The 16,829-nt window shown below is 49.0% G+C and overlaps 1 protein-coding gene across 1 annotated transcript in view; it reads left to right on the top strand.

The window, feature by feature from the left end:
- bdg (sodium-dependent transporter bedraggled) overlaps window positions 1-16,829 on the top strand; it is a 196,377-nt gene that overhangs the window by 90,564 nt on the left and 88,984 nt on the right. The gene's annotated exons all lie outside the window — the stretch shown is intronic.

The following is a 16,829-nucleotide window of genomic DNA, read 5'->3' as shown; positions in this document are numbered from 1 at the left end:
GGATCATAAGCAAGGTTGCCGTGTTGTCGACTCAGCTTCGTCACACAATTACCTAGCGCACGCACGTTGGAGGAACACAGTGAAAACTCTGCAACGGCACGAGACATTGTAGACTTGTGCAGTACAGGTCCTTTTCTTTCTTTTATTTTCTCTTTCTTAATTGCGATAGCAATTATATCGACACTCCAGGGGCATTTCTGCCGTCACCGTGGCATCGCCGTGAGGTCCCGTATGAATTCTACGGGCGATAAAATCGTCGCCATGCGCCGTATGCTGTATGTGCGAGTGAAAGCGTGCGACGGTGACCCGACTATGGTGGCTCAATCTCGCGCGCGCAAGGAAGGAAAGCGGAGAGGAAGCGCGTCGCCTTCCGTCGCGCGCAAGGCTTCAGGAGGAGGGTTGGGAGGGGGGGGGGAAGGGTCTCGTTCTACTCCGGGCCGCTGTATATTGAAAGCCATCTGCGATGGGTACAGAGTCCGCGCTGCACTGTGTCTTCAAGGCGTAGTTCGCGTTGAAGCGAGCGGCTGCGCGAAGGTCAATTCGCTCGCTTCTGCTGCCGCGTTTCCTCGCTGCAACGCTTTGACAGCGAGTTTCCGCGGTCATCAGACGTGTTCCTGTTGTCTTGCATGCGCGTGACACCATGCTTGTCAATTTAGTTCTACTCGCGGACTACGGAGGCGAGGCGCGCACAAGTGAGGGCGCTTATGGAAAGAGTCCCGCGTTTTAATCCACGTTACTTTAGGCTGGGGAAGAGAAAACATTAGCACCTTATTAGCAATAATTAAATAAGACCGAACACACCAATGAGTGTAAAGGCAAAGTCCCTCAATACTTTGTAAAGGTTTACTTATTTTGCGGCTTTTCCCTTCCGCGTCTGGAACGCAAAACCGTCGCACGAGGAAGCTGCGTCGATTCATCGTCTGTTCCGAGCATCCAAAAGCACTGTCAAACGCTGCCGCGCTACTTAGCGCGGTAACACATCGCGCCTGTACTTTTCCCTTCATAGCCACACGAACTAGTCCGCCGGTATAGTATACCTACGTTTACACGGCCGATAAAGCTACTATCCTTACTTCGTATAGCTGTCCACTAATTTGCTATCGCAATCGATGCCTCGCCTTTCGGCCGAAACTGCGACCTTTCTTTAAAAGAAGGGCTGCATTGCAAATCAAATGTTCAACTTTGCAAGTTTCGAGAACTTTCAAGGAGCGAGAAGACACTTCGAAATCCGAGACTTCACAAATTCCTCCCCAAGTTCAAACAAAAGCGATAAAGTAAGGCAGGTCTTCATTTTCTCTAGTAATGGTAAGACTTTCCTCGCCCAATGAACAGAAGTAAAAATAATGCATTACCAGCTTAAACTGATTTAATGTTACTCCCCAGAGGGGGGGGGGGGGGACGGCACCTTTCAGTTGGATACAGAGAACTCGCATTTTGTACTCTTCCTTTTTGTCTTTGCCTGGAGAAAGAAAAAAAAAAGAGTCGCCGTCATTGCCTTAGTTTTCTTGCAAGGAGGCGCGCTATCGCCATCTAATGAAGGCGGCCCCGGACCCACACTGAAGAGAGACTTCGCCTCATCGTCCGGGAGACGTGCGCTGAGCCACGCCGAGAAAGCGATTGCCGGCAGAAGCCCTAGAAAGCCAGTTTGCAAGAGAATGGCCATAGAAGGAAAACCCGTCCCGCGCACTCCCTCGCGCTTAGACTCGGGGATTGGCCGATCGCCCCTCCTCCTTTCCTTTTTTTTTTTTATGGATCATTTGCTATGCCTCCTCATTCAGAGCGTGACCGGGGAGCAGAAGAAGGGCGTCTGCCGCTCGCGCGTGGCAGAAGTAGCCGCGACGCTACGCCTACCGCTGGCCTCCCGCGGACCAGAACGGCGGTGGACAGTTCTTCGAGGCCTGGCGCCGTATACAAAAGAGAAGGACAAGAAGGGCACGAAGAAAAGAATGCGAGGTCGCTCGGCGTCGTTCATGCATACAACATGCGGTGCGCGCGGCGATAGAATAGAAATGAAACTTTCGTGGGCGTCTTTCTTTCCCTTGCTTGTTCTTTTTTCTTTCTTTCTATTTTCCGCGTTCAGGTTACCTCATCGCAGGGTATGCGCGAAATGCACTGAGACTGCAATTGCGAGGCCGTGCTCTGAGTTTTCCTCGCTTCTTCGAAGCTGTGTGTTCGTATAGCGTCCCCCTTTTGTTGGTGCTTTGCAGACAAGGAGGGGAGGGTGGGGGAGGGCTGAGTTATTGAGCCGGGCATGCGCCATTCAGGTGATTAATCAGTGTTTTCGCTCTTGCGAGCGTAACAACGCCGGCGCTTTAGCGAAGTCGCATACGAATGAGCTGCGGTGAGAATGCCGTTAGGCTTTATGAAGCGGCCTTCCACTTTCCCTCCCGACTTTCGTTACTTTCGCCTATACATGGCCAGCAGAGTCGACAGCATTCGCTAGGTAAACTTTTAACGAATACGACGTAGCAGAGGGCGTGGTGCGCTTCTCTGGCGCGGTTTTGTTGTGTTAGAGCGTGCGGAACAGGTTTTCTAAACGCGTTGATTCACGGAGGAGCTTTGCGACCGCCAGCTCAGGTCTATTTACTGTGTTTGTGGGGAATGACGCCGCATCTCTTATGGAGCTTGACGTGATTATTACTCTTTAGTATGCCCCTCTCACGTCGTGAACGTTCTGGCCGGTGGTCCAGAGAAGACGGCTAAGCTAATTGGCTGCAGATATTGCTATATGCATGATATATACCGACGCTAGATTCAGACAGGACTGTGCACGTGTTTTTCGCCAATGCGTTTGCTCTTACGAATGTTATGGTTATCGTTGCATAGTGAAGACGAGACGAAGTTCGTCGTTTGTCTTCTGTCTAACTGCTTACACGCATGTTTCACTGTGTTGTCTAAATATGGATCACGCATCACAACTCTAACCGGTATAAATCGTTCATGCCAAGTCCCTTCTATGCTGCTCTCCAAGTCGATATTCGAGGCGTGTCTTGCTGGAAAAGCGTGCCTTGAAACTTTGCGAGAGGCCACCTGACGACTGTTTAAGGACAAGCTGGCTTCGTACAAATGCAACCAGCTTTACTTCTAGACCCATGATCTCGTTTGGGAATTTGTAGAATGAAGCAGCAAGAGGATAACGACTTTTCTTGCGCATCCATTTATGTATTAAATCGCCTCGTTGTCACGGATTAAATTGAGTGAACTTCGATGAAGCTATAGATGCTTTGCAATTCGAGCTGAAGTGGGCTCTTCCGAATAGTCGATTCACGCGAGTCGACACCGTGCTGGTGGCTTTTGAGCTCCTGCACTGACCAGGAGCGTGATTTTACTGCATTACGGTTTGCTCTCGTGATTCGTGTTTATGGAGGTTGTTCACATGGTCTCAGCCGTGTACGTCGATTGGACTGGCAGACTTCTACAAGCTCACAAGTACTTTGTGGCGTCAATGTTTGTGATTACTACGATGTGCTTCTTGTGCACAATGCCTTTACGAATATAATCTTGCGTGCGCGGAAACTTCCTTTGGCCTTTTGTTCCGTTTCTTTCGCTGTTGTTGAGAATTTGCATGTTCATGTCTCCGCGGCACCTCTATTTTTTTTTTTTGCTTTCCAATATGTCTTGTATTTTTAATGCTTTGTTTAGGCAATACATTTTCTGGTATATATAGGCTAAAGGCGGATGCAACTGCATGACAAGGACCTCCCCCTACCCATACCATACCTTGTCTGGTATATAGGGGCTAAAGGCGGATGCAACTGCATGACAATGACCTCCCCCTACCCATACCGCTGAGGACCAATGTTGAGGGGCAGCGTTGGAATCTTACCTGTGCCTTGGGATATATGGGGGCCCTATGCTGCCATTTAATTCTCACGCATTCTTGCATTTAGTAAACACCATTGACAGAATAAATCAAATGCAGATGTCGAGTCTATATATCTTTATTTTATATTACTTTATTTATTTAAGAATACTGCCAATCTTGTCAGAGGTTATAGCAGGGAAGGTACACGAAGTGTATGTTGGCTACACAGAGTCATACACGCATGACATTATACATTTCTATTTGAATAACACATTAGAAAAAAAATATGGTTTAGGTTACGCCATCTACATAGAAGAAAAAAAAAATGTAGATTGGTAACAATCACATAGGCTCAACACTCATATTCTTCGTATGCGCGTTCTCGAACAGCGTGGCCAGCAAAGTAGTTTTGCCTGCTTTCGTAACATCAAGACGAAGCTGGCAAACATCTCGATTCGATTTCGTCCCGCGTGCTTTCTCTCTATTGCAATACCGACTCAAAAGCGGGCTCTCCGCTGGGCCGCGACAGCCGACGCAAAGCGAGCTCCTATAGATGCAATGTGTATCGCGTATAGTGTATGCTTTCCCCCACCTTCTTCTCCCCCGACTTCGCGGTGTGTCTCGGTCAGCCACGTCGTTGCACGGCCCCGCGTGGGGTCGATGTCTCTCACGGCAACCGACTCGCGCGCCTTCGTGCCAGGGTCGCGGGCTTGGCTCGGCCGCGGTTCGACTTGTTTACTACGCGCGCTCCGAGGAAAATAGGAAGGGTGGCGGGAGAGAGAAAAAAAAAGGAGGGACGAAAGGAACGAAGCCGTGGCGAGCGGGGGAACGCAAAATAAGGGAAAGAAGGCGTTGTCCTCGGTCGACGCCGGCGGCGACGGTTCGTGTTTGCACGTGCTTCGAGGAGGCACGCTTTGTTGTGGTTCCGTCGCCATGACCACGGTCAACCGCCGAGCCGCTGGAGCGGCTTCCACTGAGGTGCAGCGAGGGTTTGCGGTGAAGGACGCGGCGTGGACGGGATCGCCCTGGCACGGGCGGCGGCGACGAATGACTGGCCTTCGCTTAAAGCGGGCCCCATTGATCACCGCCGCTCGGTGCTTGCAGCTGCCGCGGCCTGTGGTATAGCCATCGCGCGCTGGGGTGTCCAGATCGGAGTGGTCCGGCGCGGCCGATCGCGGTTGGTGCCGGGTTGTGCCTTCATCGCCTGATTGCGTCTCCCGGGGCCACGGCCGTGGTGCGCTCGTTCCAGGAAACCCCCGCCGTTGTTTACGCGGCTATGAACTGGGGCCTGCGGGGCCGGAAACTGTTGACGTGGGCGGCAGGGTGGTTTAATTAGTCGGATGGGTCGCGGTTCATTCGAAGCATAGCGTGGCTGCTGTGGGCGGGAAAAAATTCTGCTCTGATCTCCTCTTTAGACTGAGTAGAGCTTAACCCATTCAGCGAAGGTTGCTTGTTTTTCACTTTCTTTTTTTCTAGCCTGCCCCTCTATAACATTACCATTCAATGGTATACATATATTCTGCCATGTAGTTGTACAAAATATCTCAAAAGTATTTAAACACTGCACAGTCGGAAATTAGCCGTGAGCCAGACAAAGAAGGTCAAGGACGAATAAGGTTTATGAATTAAGTCGCAATAGATTTAAGCGCATTGTGTGGAAATTGAGACCACACGGTCAAGGCTGCGGGCCATCGTTGGATTAATATAAAACTGACGTGAAGACCGTCATTGTATCTCCAATGTTTGTTTGTTTGTTTTTTCTTCAAATCAGGCACGCGACCCCAATACATACCCGAATAATCACACCGAGTCCTTTTCAGAGTGCAATGATCATCCATTGTTTCCCGACTCAGACAGAAGAAGTGGGCGTATACACGTGTGCGCTTATGTCGTTCTTATATCGCATTAGTGCGGCCGGATTTCTTCGCATCGATTTCTGTTGAACCCTTTTAGTTTTACCCTGTGAAGTTTGGGCGCAGGGCATAGCGCTTACAATGCTTCTCGATTACATTTAACGAAGGTCCCCTCGTTTTTCAGAGCGAATCTTTCTTCGCCACACGCCTCCCCCCTCCCCCTATTCTGCCCTCCCCCTCCCGTCACAGGCTGCATACACACTGCATATATGACTAAAATAAATACATATTTTAAGCATCGCACTTACTTGTATAGCACTGATAACCTGCTGCTTAAGCATGTCTATGAAATGTATACTTTACTGCTGAAATGCTATTTTTCGTTCTTTTTTTTTCCCCTCATGCTATCAGCCTTTGATCGTCGGACAATTTATTATTTGTGGAGATGCCGGCGACAGAGTACCTCGTAGTCGCCAAACCTCTCTCCAAATAAATTTTGGAGAGAGGTTTCGTCCAAATAAATCACTCGCACGCACTCGATTTGCGATAGGGTTTTGGATGTGCAGGATTTTTATCGCGTCTTTTTTACAAGTCTGACCGCACCACGTGCCCTGGAAGAGGCATAACAGAACGTGCACGAATCTGCTCACGTGGGCGCTCCTAAGCGTGCAGCGTTATATATATAGGCCGGACGTGACTCCGAACCAGAGTCCGCCCTTTCGAAGCTGCCGCACTGCCCGGCATAAAGAATGCATGCGCTCCGACGAGTGTCGAACGACGGTTGCGTTCACCTTTCTCGGAATCAAAAGAAACGAAAGGGACGAGGGAGGGTGGGGGACGGACGTAGCATCGGCTTACATTGAAGTCTGCACATTCGCTTGCTCCGCTGGTTTGTTTGATTTGTTCTTTCCCCCTTCCCCCCCCCCCTCTTCTTTTGTGCAGTGACAGTCATCTAGTCTGTAAACAGCTGAGTTTGCAAGCACTTTGGGAGAATGCGGCGGTCGATCGCGTGACAGAGAAATTGGTTTGCGAGCGAAATATTGTGGATGTAGAGCCCGCGGTGCATTTTTTTTTATTGGGTGCAGTACGCGCGAGGAATAGTTGAATCCGTTTCAGTAAATGCGCGTTTCCGATTGCTCTCTCCCCTCCCCCCCCGCACTTTTTTGGGCGGTATAGGCTACTCACTTGCAATGCAGTATTAAAGTCGTGGAAATAGAGCCTCAAAATGATCAACAACTAAAGAAATTGAAGCGATGTGGGAATAACGCAAACGAATATCTAAAAAAATAAAGAGGAAAGAAAGAAAGAAAGAAAAAGAAGAAAAAAATGTGTTACATAACTTCATTTTAGTTTTTCCGTGGGTTTCGTGGTTTCCGGACTGTTCAGGCTAGCGAAAAATATTTCACTATCCCCTGCGGGTCTTCAAATCATGCACCTGGCGCATTGAGTAATGGCTAGCGCACATTATACCACACGGCAAGAGGTCGCCCGTTCGACTCCCGGCCGCGGCGGCTGCATTCTAACGAAGGGGGGGGGGAGGTGATGCGTTCGCGTAGCGAACTTTAGGTGCACGTTAATGAACTTCAGTGAGTCAAATGCACAGCCCGCCTTCTATACGACGTGTATCGTAGTTTGTGTTGTGGCGGACATTCCAATCAATCAATCAATCAATCAATCAATCAATCAATCAATCAATCAATCAATCAATCAATCAATCAATCAATCAATCAATCAATCAATCAATCAATCAATCAATCAATCAAAACTCTACCTTTAGGCAGACCGTAAGGGCTAAATTACATTCTGCGGTCAGTCTCAACATAGCCTCCAATACACACGGTCCAACTTGGTGCGAACAGCGTCGCACTTAGTAATCGAGTCGATTGACGTTGCCACTTCCAGTCACTGTGTGTGAAACTTCGGTGGCAGCTCCTCACTCGCGCAAAAGTGCCAAAATGTTGTCGGAAACTTCCGAGAATGGAAGCCAGCGCTGCCCGTAAATGTGTGTGCTGCTACAGCAACTTCCGACGCCAGTCTTTTGGCCCGAGAAAGATTAATTAATTAATTAGTTAATTAATAATTACTTAATTAATAAAATGGGATACTTATAATTAAATACTTAATTAATAATTAATACTTTTATGTGATACGATGCTGTTCCCAGTAAACTTCTAGCTGTGCTCCCATTAAAAATCTTCAACGCGTTACTTGCTGTTCAGTGAATCGCCTCTATGCGGACAGTTTTGCATGCAAGACATGGCGGCTACTCTTAGATAAAGGAACTAAAAGAGAACGCTATACCCGGAGTGTATAAGAGTAATCGACAAATCTATTCCTCAAAAGCCACTGTCATTGAAAATTTCTTTTTCGCGCCATAGTTTAATAGCTGGACGCTGCAGTCTGCTCTTATGCATGGTTTTAACAAACATAAACTGACTTAAGTTTAATAACACTCCTTTGCCGTCGCCGACTTATTACGCCTATACCGCAAACAGCAATGGCATGTTTTTGCTTATATATCCTGCCGTTTTGAAGGGCGGCTACCTCTCAGGCTCTATTCCTTTCTTTCCTTCTTTCTTTCTTTGTCTATTTTTTTTTATTTCTTTTCGTACTTTTTTGGGGGCTGGTGCGCAGCTCAGAAAGAGCAAATAGAAAGGTGGAAGGGTTAATGAAAGGGAACGGGGTTCTTCCGTTCCCTTTCATTACCCCTTCCTTTTTGCGCTTCTTCTCCGTTCCCTTTCATTACCCCTTCCACCTTGCGTTTTGCTCTTTCTGAGCTGCGCTACAAACCTAAAAAAGTCATGGCATACCAACTGCCACGCTTGCTTTTCGCACATTTCTTTTTGTCTTCTTTTTCGGGGGAAATCTCGTTATGGGGCGGGACGGCTGAAACGCAACGAGGTCCAACCTTTTCCGTTGCGGGCGTGGCGCGTGTATTCGGGGGGAAGCCGGACGGAAGGGGGGCCCGCAGTTGACCTTCGTTTTGCACGTCGCGTCGCTCATCGGGCGACAGCAGCCATTTTTCTTTAACGACCCTCACGGCTCCAGCCGACGGCTCTCAAAATGAGGTTTGGCCTCCTGCGTCGTCACAAGCTACGTGCTCGCGGGACGCTGCGCGTACAGAGTCTTCGGTGAATAATGAACGGATGAGTCCGTGCAGCAGCCACGGCGTGTTCTGAGCGTGTGTGCGCCATGACTATACCTCTGAAAAGAATAGCGCAGCGTGTGTTTTAAGTTATCAGATCGCTCATAGAGAGAGATACAGATAGAGAGAGAGCGTGTGTGTGTGTGTGTGTGTGTGTGTGTGTGTGTGTGTGTGTGTGTGTGTGTGTGTGTGTGTGTGTGTGTGTGTCTGTGTGTGTGTGTGTGTGTGAGTGAGTGAGTGAGTGAAAGAGAGGGGGATAGATAGATAGATAGATAGATAGATAGATAGATAGATAGATAGATAGATAGATAGATAGATAGATAGATAGATAGATAGATAGATAGATAGATAGATAGATAGATAGATAGATAGATAGATAGATAGATAGATAGATAGATAGATAGATAGATATTGTTTCTCGTCGAGGACGATTCGATGAGGGAATAAAGAATTGACTATATATACACAAACTCGCTCTAGCGACACTTGGAACACTACATATCCCGTTTCGATGACGCGCAGGACAGCACAGAAGACATATACGGCGCAACGCCCCATGAGGTAACGCACCACAGCAGAGAGTTTGACGGGGGGCTCCTCTGGCGAATCAGTTACATATTGTGAAATAACATTGGCTGTGTGAGCGGAGAGGTCGGTATTCCATGCGCTATAGTGATTCGCGTTTCATGCCGCGCTGTGTCACTTGCCATTGAAACGAGCTGTCACCGAAATGGATAGATGGATAGACGTATACGGATCGACGGACGCACAAACAAACGGACTGCATGGGCGTTACGGGATTTCTACTGGCCTCTCTCTCTCTTTCACAGTGACTAATTGCCGTTTTGCTTCCACAAGACATAATACCGTGACATAACATCCACTCTACTGCTTCGTTACTCAACCAAAAACCAATCCGCTATTGGAGGGGGAAGGGGGAGGGGGTTCATCTGAGAAGAAGCTCAATAACCTGCTCACTCAGCCCAGAGCTCACACGTGAAGCCTGCGCTATAGTAAATGTACCAACATCTCGCGTTTCGAGAGCCTGAGCCCTTGCGTACAAAAATTGTTGCTGCGACTGCACATCATATTTAACAGGAAGGCAAGGCTTCAGAACGAGCCCGGGTACGTCTGTACAGTTTTCCTTTATCAGGAATGTAAGTGTACGATGAAGAGTAGTTGGGGCGCACAATGGGACTTAGTACTGAACTAGGCCGTCCTCTCCGGCGGATGAAAATATCAGTTTTTTACGAGAAGTGAGCGAAGCAAATAACGATGTCGCGTGTCAGTCCGTCACACAGCGCACGAGGCGTCGGAAACAGCTGCGATTTTTGGGGCAGAAGAGACCGCATGCCGCTGTACCTATACACGAGAACTGTGCGCGCGCGTGCGTATGTGAACGTACGTGTTTGTGTGTTCGCGCGGTCGCGCGCGTAGGTGAATCGCATTGAGCCACGTGTTCTGCTGAGGGTTGGCATATACTCGAGCGCTTCGGGAGGCCGCCGTAAGTTCCGCACCACCGTTTCTTCAGAGTCAATTGCGAAGACAGATTTACCGGTTCGCACAGGTGAACAGCGACGTCGTGACCGCGTTCTGTTTTAGCTTCGGATCGTTAGTGCCTTTGTATGGTGAGTGTATACGTACCAGCTGCGAAGTCATAACCGCATGAACGCGCACATTCTTTCGCATGCGGGGATATATTGGCACCGACACTCGCGTGCTTCTATAGTGGTACGCTTTGATTCCGCTTGTGCTCAAACGTTTGGCTATGTGTTGTTATACAAATGTGTGATTATACTGGTTAGCTACATAATGACCATTTACTCCAGGAGCCAGAGATTGAAAAGCGTGTATGCTATTCAGGTCATGCATAGGGACTGAGCTAGCGGACTACTTAGTGTATTCATTATAGATGCCTTTAGTGGCTTTTTTTCCCCCGCGGTTGAAGATACTGGTAAAGAAAGTACAAGATGCACCTATCACTTCAACCTCACTCCAGTGAGCCATCTAAACAGAACAAAACGGTCCAAAGGTAGCAGCACGGAACCTATATATTTAAGAAAGCTAATTTAGATGCTAATCTGGGGACTGCTACCTATGTGCAACAGTCGAATCGCCCAATAATCCCCTTCACGCCGTCAGGTGATCCGGGATACCATAATATCTTATCTTTTTAAGGTATTATCATAAGAACAACAACAACAAAAAAACTTTGCAGGGTGTTCTGGCACCAGAACACCCCTCCTCATCCTTAACCAAGTCCTCTGTTACAAGTGTTCTAGACCAATAATGTACCTATAGTCGCTTTCCAAGTACGCGTTACATGCGCTTAACTAAATCTTGTCGTATATAGACCTATTTTATCTCTCTCTGTGGAATATATGTTTTATGAATATTTCAGTAAATGCTTTGCGCCTTTTAACTTTTGTTCGTCTGGTAGCACTGAAGCACCGCCGATTTCAACAGAAAGCGTAATGGTTCGTCCAAGTAAGTTACGCACGTAAGGCGCTCGCATTTTAGAGATACCAGTCTTTGAGAAGTTGCTCATCGCCAGATGTGTTGGCAGAGCACCGTTGGCAGAAAACGTTGAGAATGTAAAAAAAAAAAAAATTCAGTACCTCATTGATTTCGTTGCTAAGTCTAAGCATATTGGACAGCTGGACTATTGGGTAACGGTGCTTAATGACATCTTAAATGAGTTATAACTTACAGAAACAAAGGTGGGAACTTGGAACACCCACATTTCACTGCATGGCACAAATCTACTACAAAACTATATATACGTACGTGTGACGGCCATTATCGCCTTCCCTTGGCGACGTGCGTAGGGGAGCTTACCTTCTTATTGATGCGAAAGCGTCAAATGTTTCATTGAGAGAAAAATCCGGCGCATGTAGCAGTGAAACGACACCCAAGTTCCCATTGGCTGCGACGCCACGTCACGAGCGTGCCTCCTGACGTCACGCGCGTGCCTCGTGACGTCACGCGCCTCGGAGATCGCTTTGATACCTGATGCAGAAAGAAAACTCGTGGTGTCTGCGTATTGTTACAAGTTTGACATCGCTGCTATGAAAAGTGAAATTATTCGAGTGTGTCAGTTGCGCTTGCGTGGGAAGGAAGCAGCGCTGGCTTGCGTGCTTATGCAAGTTCAACATTCCGTGATATTTTGTACCATGCAGGTGCCGTGGCGGTAACGCTGTGTTGTTGCTGCAGGTGGTGTTAGCCTGTTAGTCATTGCCGGCAATCGGTTGCCTGTCATTGGCTATTTCGCGCTGGCGCTTGAGCTTCTTGTGCTAACCTTGCGGAAATGTATGCATGAAGAACGGACTTAAAAACGGACACTCCTTGCGCATCTGAGGCGGATGAAGCTCGCACACAGTCTCACCCGACACCTGTAAATCTCTGGCGCAGTTCTTGCAGTTTACGGTAGAGCACGTATTCCTTCTGCTCTTTCACATTTTAAATAAATACTGCCACAGTACTAAGCGATCCCGCACCTCTCGGCGAAACATTAAAGGTGCGGCTGGCGGCGGCTGATGCATATATTTTGCTTCCGATTCAGAAGGCGTTCAATGGCGGCGCGCCTGTGGCGGCCCCTGGTGCGCAGTGCGCGCAACTAGTGGTCGCTGAAAAGGAAGGTCTATAGAAGAGCTTGAACGCGCGGGAAAGCCCGTTTACGGAATTTCGGATATCCGAGCCTGTTTTTCGCCTGCTGCTTTGCGATGAGGCCTTCACACCGAGAACGAACGAACGCACTATATCCACCAGGAGAAAAGAAGCCAGGGGAGTCTCAGCGTCGAGGGCGCTGGGCTTAACCACTTCGGACGGCCGTTCCCACGAACTTTCGTGCGTGCCATTTCCGGGACGTTCTATACGTGCCTCTCGAGAGCCGCTCGTTTTGCTTTCTCCCCCTCTCCTCCTCTATTCTTGGAAGCCTACCTCATCGCTCATGTCTGCAGAGCAAATAGCGAGCCTTTCCACGCGATTGCTCGAAAACAGCGAGGCGCGGCTAAGCACTGTTCAGTCTCGTCCGTAGTAAAGTGGAACGCGCCAGTGGATATATGTGCGGCCTCGAGAACAAAGGAGCTTATCGCTGACGCGTCTTCAAGCCGAACAAGAGCGGCAGCCGAGACAGGCGCTGCCGGCGCGCTGCCTCCATCCACTCGAGCTTAGCGGGACGCCGCTCGCATTGTGCCGCGCCCGTAGGTACCGCATTTTCCCGGGCATAATCACTCCGACCCCGTCGCCTCGCCCTTCTTTACTTTTTACGCCAGCGACGTTCACAGTACATGCGGGTGTTTTCGTTCGAAGTAACTATAACGATACCACGAAGTCCGCCTCAGTAACTCGTTATATAATCCTAAGCCATGTTAAAATTAGACAGTGCACAATTACTGAGATACAAAAGAGATAAATAAAACATGAAACGTGGCCAGCTGTACAAATATCACTAGATTTCGCTTCTCGTGGAGATTTCCGTGTGGTCGCTTTAATTGCTCCAGCCGTTGCTGGCGCTAGCCCGTAACACATTATACTCAGTTTCATCGTACCTTTTCTGTGAGTCTGTATTCCTTAACATAACTTACCGCGACATTCCCGAATGCCGACATCTGAACAGATAGGGGCGCCTGATTTGGTGTTCGCAGTTCGGCACGGTGCGCGCACATTGCTGATGAGAAAGTTAAAGTTGTGACCACAGCGGCGCATAAACATAAACATTGCATTAGCTTTCACGTCGCATAATAAGACGACAACGAACACAATGGCACGCTTCGCATATAGTTGTAATGTAGCGTTTATTATGCACTTTCCGAAAGATTCGCTTCACACAGATTTATGTAACATGTGCGTTGGATCTGCACGTTTTTTTATTTATTTTTCAGCAGATGCTTTTGTTCTAAGCAAATGGAAGGCAGATGGCCGAGCGGAGAGTGCATGCGCGTGTGCGATGCTTAGATACCGGAGCTGATTATATTGCGGAACATGCGGTATACGTTCGCGTGCCGAGGGCAGCCTGCAGCGCTGCTGCGGCGTCTTGCGCGGGTGCTAGTAGTTCACGCTGATGTGACGGCGTCGAGTGATGAGAACAAGGCGACGGCGCTGCGGCTCGCGGTAGGAGGCCACCGCCCCAGTTCGCGAACGCGCGGTGCACCTCGAGAACGGGGCTTCTCTCGCGAGAACGCCCTCGCCTCTCCGCATGTGCGTGACAAGCGATTCGGCAGGTGCGTGTGTGTCTGTGAGCTCGATGGGACCGACGCGCCGAGATTCTCTCGTAGATAACGACCATTGACTGGTGCGCGCGCGCGCGCACACACACACACACACACACACACACACACGCACACACACACGCACACACGCACACCACACACACACGCACGCACACGCACGCACACGCACACACACACACACGCACACAGGAATGTTCGTGAAATGACGCGATGACTCGGCGTGATGATTCGCTGCCTTCGGCTTTCTCTCGCTGGGCAGCTATGCCCAAAATTTATCCTTAGCCTTACACTATTGCGTCTCTCGTAGCTGACAATGCGTTCAGCTTGGATACGTAAATAACCCTATCACTTCATATATATGCGGCTATGCTTCAGATTGGGCGTCCAATACAACGTTAACATGCAATCGATCTATCGATCTGCTCAATGGTGCGCGCAAGCTTCCGGTTTTCCTCACAGAAATAGAGTGGGCAGAAGCCGGCAGACTTTGAACAGTTCTCTTGTGCAGCTAATCACAAACTTGCAATTAAATTCCGCCTTATATCACACAGCAATATATAGATGCTAATGCTCGAAGCATGATGCGCGCGTTTCTATTATTTGTTGAAAACGTAGAAAGGGGCGTCTCGTACACGTTGAACCAGCTCGACAGCGTGCTTTTACTTTTCCGTCTTTTATTTTAGGCATATAGTAGGCTGATCTATAAAGTTTCTCATCTCGAAGAGAACCCTACAGAGATTTCAAACTCTATGGGCGCCGTGATTGTCCAATCACGGCGAGTATAAAGCGTCTGCCGTGGCTGTGGGGGGCAGACTATAGAGCTGTCACCGCGTATATACCTACCGGTAAAATAAGTACAGGAGCGCTCCCCAATCTGGTGCTCGACCATTACGGGACCTCAACGCTTGGAAATGGGCGTTCCTCCCCAGCCCGAAGGGTGTCCCCACCTAACAGGTGCTTCGGAGTGGCTCATGGGAAATGAATTTAAAGAAACAGGTACAACAAACATGGCGCTGTTCATTGTTCCCGTTTCTTTGCCTCTGTCCCGTTCGGTGACGCGAATTTGCAAGCTTACTCTGAATTATCAATTCACCGAAGTTCACGCAATTTAATACACAGAGGTGTGTCGTGTGAACTGTACCTAACCCCTCTCTTAAATTGCACAAGGAAGCCTAACGTTCAGCCCTATTAGCCATGTGGCCCATGATAGTTTTGATTAATAAATGTTGGGCATTAGCGCGCGAAGGAAAGCTTGCTTAGATAGCAATCCAGGCGGCGCGGTGGACAGCTCCGGATTAACATTTTGACCACTTATATGGCTCTTCAACCTGCACCTAACGCCAAAGTATACGCGAGCGCTTTAGGATTGTTACCTCACGGCCCTAAAGAAACACGACCGCCGCATGCAGCCGCGGAATTCGATCCCGTGACCTATAGCTTGCAGCTACAGAACATCGTATACGCACTGCACCACCGCGGCGGCGCATACGCAGATACCCGCCAGCAGACTTGCACGTGGCTCCCTTGAAGAAACAGAACAAGGTAGCCAAAAAGGCAAACAATAAAGAAAGGTGAAAGCACTTAGGGCCCAAACTTCTTAATTATCGCGGCAATTAGAGACCACGGAGAAAGCAAGGCGCTGCTATCTCAGGAAGACAGATGCCGCTCCAATGTCCGCCGAGGTTCGCACTCTCTTTCGGCCAAGGCTGATGCGGCGATTAAGGAGAGCTCGCGAAAGGCAGCACGCGTTCACCCTGAAAGCGCACGCCACGCACGCGTTTAGCACCAAGACATACAAAGAGGCACGGAGGTCACGTGTGTAACTTCCCTTCGAGACACCCGCGCGCACACACACACACACATGCACTATTGTGGGGAGGCCTTCGTGCGGTCAAGTACGAAAAAGAAGCGAGACTAAACCGTACCAGCGGATTGGCATGCCTGAAACTTCGGCGAAGCAAGGCTTTGATGAAATATATACGGTCACATTTGCGAGCAGCTATATATCCTTAGCTTGCCATCGGTGGCAATGGCCACGCGTATATATAGAACTCGACTGTAAATCAATCACGTCTTCACTCGAACTCAGCCTGAGCACTTTGCGGCGACAGTGGTCGTGAACGCTTCCCTGTTGATGGTCGTCATGGGGTTCCACTGTCCAGGTCTCTGGGCACGGTATCGACACGATGCGGTGTTGTTATATATGCGTTGAAATTGACTCAAACCAGCCTCCCACGTATTGTACACGTGCACAATGCCACGACATGGTTCTTACAGGGTAAACACATCATATCTTTAAAAAAATGATAACGGTACTGATTGGTGCAGTTATTTATTTTGTGTAAGTTCGCTTATACGTTATGAGAGTCCTACATAATGATGATACCGCAGTTATAACGACCTACATCACTGTGGATTCGCACGCAAATGCGGCGATTTTTACATGTTTTTTTTTTTAATGTGCAGGGACGATATAACCCATTAACAACTTGCGGTATACGTTCAGACTGCCACAATGTCATAACAAACGGCGGTCACTCTGTTCGGTTCTTAGCGCCCTACCGCTCGCGTGTTTTGCGTTATCGTTCGGCTGGAAGGTTCTCGTACGCACGACTGCTATAGAAGTGCGAGGTGGGGGGTATATATATACAGGAAGGGCGCGACCTTCACACGGATAGCGCTCGCGCCGACTCTGCGGGTTTGTTCGCATTATTCTCCTACGCGTGGCATTGCGTCGACTGTAGGCTGTTTCACATGGCGTGATTGGGGCGAAAAAAATCGTTCTGCCGCGCACG

The sequence above is a fragment of the Dermacentor albipictus genome, chromosome 5, assembly GCF_038994185.2.
Source record: "Dermacentor albipictus isolate Rhodes 1998 colony chromosome 5, USDA_Dalb.pri_finalv2, whole genome shotgun sequence".
Classification (NCBI taxonomy): domain Eukaryota; kingdom Metazoa; phylum Arthropoda; class Arachnida; order Ixodida; family Ixodidae; genus Dermacentor; species Dermacentor albipictus.
Note: the sequence above shows the minus strand (reverse complement) of the source record. Positions and strands in the feature narration are given on the sequence as shown.